This window comes from Crocuta crocuta, unplaced genomic scaffold, assembly GCF_008692635.1.
Source record: "Crocuta crocuta isolate KB4526 unplaced genomic scaffold, BGI_CrCroc_1.0 scaffold61, whole genome shotgun sequence".
NCBI lineage: Eukaryota > Metazoa > Chordata > Mammalia > Carnivora > Hyaenidae > Crocuta > Crocuta crocuta.
In genome coordinates, this window is record NW_027528369.1 from 251102 (window position 1) to 257285 (window position 6184).

Sequence of the window (6184 nt, forward strand, 5' to 3'; positions counted from 1 at the left end):
ATGTCGTGGCAGGAGGCCCTGAAGGATCACACTGCAGTGCCAAAAGGTAGTGTAAGGTTTGTGCTCAGAGCAGAATCCAGTAGTTGCTGCCTCTATTTTGAAGGCAACCTAGAAATGGCTTTTAGATGAAGAGAACAGCTGAGATCCTAACAGCACAGACCCCTGAGAGGTCAAGACCTGACCTTTTGGGAAAACTATCCAGGGTCCAACTACCCCCACAGTCCAAGATGACAATTCATATCAGCCATAAGATTTTGACATTACTAGTCTGGTACTACTCATCCTTGCTTTAAAGCTTTTCTGAGCAGTCCCTATCAAAATAACACCAACAGTCTTCATAAAGATGGAACAAAAATTTGTATGGAACCAGAAAAGACCTCAAATAGCCAAAGCAATCCTGAAAAAGAAAACCAAAGCTGGAGGCATCACAATTCCAGACTTTAAGCTATATTACAAAGCTGTAATCATCAAGACAGTATGATACTGGCACAACAACAGACACAGTGGAACAGAAGAGAGAACCCAGAAATGGACTCACAAATGTATGGCCAACTAATCTTTGACAAACAGGGAAAGAATATTCAATGGAAAAAAGACAGTCTCTTTATTTTCCCCAAATAATGTTGGGGAAACCAGACTGCAACATGCAGAGGAATGAACTTGGATCACTTTCTTACACCATATACAAAAATAAACTCAAAATGGATGAAAGACCTAAATGTTAGACAGGAAGCCGTTAAAACCCTAATGAAGAAAACAGGCAACAACTTCTTTGATCTTGGTTGCACAAACTTCATGACATGTCTCCAGAGGCAAGGGAAACAAAAGCAAAAATGAACTATTTGGACCTCATTAAGTTAAAAAGCTTCTGCACAGCAAAGGAAACAATCAGTAAAACTAAAAGGCAACCAGTGGAAAGGGAGAAGATATTTGCAAATGACATATCTGATAAAGAGTTAGTATCCAAAATCTATGAAGAACTTAATGAAACTCAGCACCCAAAACACAAATAATCCAGTGAAGAAATAGGCAAAAGACATGAATAGACACTTTTCCAAAGAAGATAGCCAGATGGCTTACAGACACATGAAAAAATGCTCAACACCACTCATTGCCAGGGAAAGACAAATCAAAACCACAGTGAGATACCACCTCACACCTGCTAGAATGACTAAAATTAAAAACTCAGGCATCAATGGATGTTGGTGTGGATGCAGAAAAAGAGGAATCTTTTGCTGGTGGGAATGCAAATTGGTGCAGCCACTCTGGAAAACAGTGTGGAAATTCCTCAAAAAAAAAAAAAAATAGAACTACACTACAACCTAACAATTGCACTAGTTGATATTTATCCAAAGGAGACAGGAGTGCTGATTCAAAGGGGCACATGCACCCCAATGTTTATAGCAGCACTGTCGACAATAGCCAAAGTATGTAGAGTCCAAATGTCCATTGACTGATAAATGGATAAAGAAGATGTAGTGCATATGTACAATGTAATATTACTTGATGATCCGAAAGAATTAAATCTTGCTATTTATAACAGCATGGATGGAACTAGAGTGTATTAGGCCAAGTAAAATAAGTCAGAGAAAGATAAGTATCATATGATTTCACTCATATCTGGAATTTGAGATACAAAACAAATGGACATAAGGGAAGGGAAGCAAAAATAACATAAAAACAGAAAGGAAAACAAACCATAAGAGACTCAAATACAGAGAACAAACAGGGTTGCTGGTGGTGTAGTGGGTCGGGGGATGGGCTAAATGAGTGAGGGGCATTAGGAGGCCACTTGTTGGGATGAGCACTAGGTGTTATGTGTAAGTGATGAATCACTAAATTCTATTCCTGAAATTATTATCACACTATATGTTAACTAATTTGGATTTAAAATAAAAAAAAACTTTTCTGGGGTGTTAACTCAGCTCTTAAATACACAATTGTAAGGCTTAAGTCTATATTATGATTCCGATTTTATACTGTATCTGTGATTTAAGTGAATGACTTTCATTTATTTAAATAACTATTAAAGCCATATGATTTCACTCATGTGGAATTTAAGAAACAAGACAAAGATCAACGGGGGAAAAAGAGACATACTAAAAAACAGACTTTTAACTTTTAATAGAACAAACAGGTGGTTACCAGAGGGGAGGTGGGTGGATGGGTGAAAGAGGTGAAGGGAACTAAGAGTGCCCTTACCTGGATGAGCACTAAGTAATATATGGAATTGTTGAATCGCTATATTGCACACCTGAAACTAATATAACACTATGTTAACATCGCTGAAATAAATAAATAATCACTAAAATAAGATTCCAGAATAGATGGTGCTAGTGTCAGCTCCTGAGGGGGAGTCTACACTGAGGAAGGAGGTGTTTGACTTCTAAGTTCCTTCTTTCAACAGAAGTAAACACAAACTGTCAGCTCAGTCACTGCAGAAACACAGAGAGGTGACTGCTGAGAATCAAGGTGTATGAAGTGCCTCCCCTGAGATGCCATGAGCTTTGCAAAAGTATTTAATAATAATGGATACAACGGGCACCTGGGTGGCTCAGTCGGTTAAACTTACGATTTAAGCTCAGGTCATGATCTCACGGCTCGTGAGTTTGAGCCCCATATCAGGCTCTGTGCTGACAGCTCAGGGCCTGGAGCCTGCTTTAGATTCTGTGTCTCCCTCTCTCTCTGCCCCTCCCCCGCTCATTCTCTGACTCTCTCAAAAATAAACATTAAAAATGAAAAAAAAATTAATGGATACAAATATTTACTCTTTGATTCCATGATTTGAACAAGGTGGTTTTTGTGATTTTATTTTGATTCTTTAAGAGGGAATATTAGTTTTTTAAAATGCTGAAGGTTGTGTATATTGTGCCATTTTCATATATTTGTAACTGAGAACGGACTTCTCAGTTTCCATTTCCCTAATTGTCTCACGTTTCATACACTTTACCCTTAAGGACAAAGAGGATTGTTCACTTAAAACTACACATTTTGACCATGTTCTAAGCGTTTCTAGAAGCTCCCATTCAGGATTATCTTGAAACAGTTTAGAATGCCTAAATGTTTGCTTCAAGGCTTTCCAACATTTCTTTCAGCATTATTTATCCATATTGCTTCCCAATTCCCTCTTTCAACCCCAGCCTTTGTTTCTATCTATTAAGGGAAGTTTACCCTTTGGAAAATGTACCCTTCTCCCTGAAACATAAGATTCACATTCTCTGTGAAGTCTTTCTTAATAAACCTGACTTGGTTTTGTGTCAGCCCCCATTGCATTAGGCATCTCTCAGCATCTATGTTCACATATCTCTCCATTATTTGAAACTTATTCTGCATGTTTTAGAAGTCTGTTAATATGTAATTGCAAATTTTCCTTATCCTATTTTTTCTTTTGACTCACCTTTTCGAGTCGTCACCCCCTCAGTGAAGGCATTCAGTATCTTTAGAACATTAAATAAGCTAAATATAATGACCTGATAGGTAAAGAAGGTGATGTGTATCATTATGGCAGATCGAAGAAGCCAATTAGAATAGTGAAATGTAAAAGGACATGATCAAGAAAGTAGGTAAAATAGAAGACAGAAAGACAGCACACATTAGTGAGACCATCAGGTTACATGCTTATAAGTTGGTGAGTGATGGGCTCTTTCCCTTGAGAAGTACACCAAGGTCTTCCAGGTGCAATGTGGTATACACACGCCTTGGATTAGGACACAATGACCCGCTCTGTAAAAGGAAGCAGGGGTCTTCAGTCTAATTTCCAACTCCACCACTTATTCCCTGACTATCAGGGATGATATCAGATGGTGAACATTCACTTTCATTTCATTCCTCAGTGTTTAATTCTATTTGTAAAATAGGTTTTTTATTTGGTTTTTTTTTTGCTTACTCTCTAGATGATCTCATCTAGTTCAATAGCTTTAAGTACTTTTTCTCTTGAACTTGAGAGACTCATTGATCTCTTCACCTACTCCACAACTTCACTTGGATGCATCTCTTGGGCATCTCAGACTCAATGTAGCCAAAACTGAACCTTGATTTTCACCTCTCCCCCACCCCACCAAGTGGGCTCCACCTTATTTCAGTAAATGACAATTCCATCCTTGCAAAATCCTTGACTTTGACTTGTTCCTCACACTTCATATACAATCTATAATCAAGCTATACCTTCAGAATATATCTAGAATACAACTGCTTCCCACCACCTCCACAGACACCATCTTGGTTTAGGCCAACATCATCTTCTACCTGGATTACCACAATAGCCTCTTAACTGTTCCCCTGGCTTCCATTCTCAACCTCTTATAGTCTAAAAAGAAGCTAGCCTGATTACTTCAAAAAGAAAGCCATAAAATGTCACACCTCTGCTAAAAAACCTCCCCTGACTTTTTGTTAAATTAAAAAAAAATGTTGTTTTGAGCACTGAATGTTATGTGGAAACTAATTTGACAATAAACTATTTGTAAAAAAAAAAAAGAAATGCTGTTTTTCATGTTTATGTGAGAGAGAGACAGAGAGAGAACAGGCGCGGGGGAGGAGCAGAGAGAGACACACACAGAATCCAAAGCCCACTCCAGGCTCTGAGCTGTCAGCACAGAGTCCGAGGCAGGGCTCAAACTCACGAACTGCAAGATTATGACATGAGCCGAAGTCAGACACTTAACTGAGTCACCCAGGCGGCCCCTTCCACTGACTTCTCACTTCAGTCTAAAGAAGATCCAAAATTCTTCACAAGGAATTCACAGCTCAGCAGTTTTGTTATAGATCTCTTTGATCTCATTTTCTAACACACTCCCCCTTGTTTATTCAGCTCCAGCCACAAGGGCTTCCTGTTGCTAGAATATGCCAACCACTTCACCTATTTACATGTTATTCTACCATCACTCTTGCCACCAATCCTGCTTTATTTTCTAAACAGCACCTACCATTACCTGACACATTTATTTTTTGTCTTGTCCCACTAGAATGCAAACTCCCTGGGAGCAGAGGTGTTTTCAATTCTGTTCACTGCTTTCCCCTAACACCTAGAACAGTGCTCCTGTTTGCAACAGTAATAACTTTTAGGTATGAAATTCCAAGGATTTTTACTTCAATTGAAGCAAGCAAGCAAACAAAAATCTGTCTTGGTTGCTCAGACATACAATCTTAAAATAACTAAAATACTTCTAGAATGAAGCTAGATTCCACAGCATCCATCAGGAATTACAACTGTAGGAAATGATGAATGACAATGTTCAAACATACAAGCCTTTCAGATGCATCAGAATCACAAGCACATGGCAAGGATCATGTGCCCAATTAAATGAATATTCTTATTACACATTCACCAGCTCATAAACAGATGTTGACCCAGAGCAGACTGTCCTGATGACTCTGCTAGGAAGAAAGGAGTGACATCATTGGAGAATCTCAAGTCATACGCTCAGGCAGGTCACACACACACACACACACACACACACACACACACACACAGCCCAAGCTGTGATTGCTGAACTGCCATAGAAACCTGTCTTATGACCAACCCTCGCGGGAATTCTCCCAGCCTCACAATCACCTCTAACTCCTCTGCAGTTAAGGTTAAGGGGTTTCTCTGTGATCAGAGCGATGTTACCTTCAAATGCATAATGTTTCCTCAAACATTTATTCATGAATAAAGGAAGGAAATGGAATCTCTTTAAAATCAATTTCTTGGTCCAAGACAACCCATTATGGCTCTCCAATACTGAACACGCAGCTTGTCATCAGTACCTCTCCCCACTCAATCCCCTCAAACTAGTCACACTTCCAGTATTGAGTCCCCCTAACCTGTTACCACTCCAAACAATACTCCCCAGACTGTCAGTGCCATAAATAGGCTCCCCTCCCTGCCACCACCAACCACCACTCTCCTCTTCTGGCATTCATACCTCCAAAATCCCTCCCCTTGTCATCAAAGAGACTTCCCTCATGAAAAGTCCTCTATAAGAGCCCTATCCTATCAGCCAGACCCCCAAACTCCTTTTTTTGTTGTGAACGTCCACCGAGACTCCACTCGTTACCAGTTCCAGACATCAACTCCTTCCCAATCACCAAAACCCCTCAAAAACGGCCCTGTAGCCACCGTCGTCATCCCCACTTCCCCCGGCAGCCCCTAGCAGAGCCATCTCCTGCCCCGCCTCCTCGAGTGTGGCGGGGCTTGGGGGGTCCG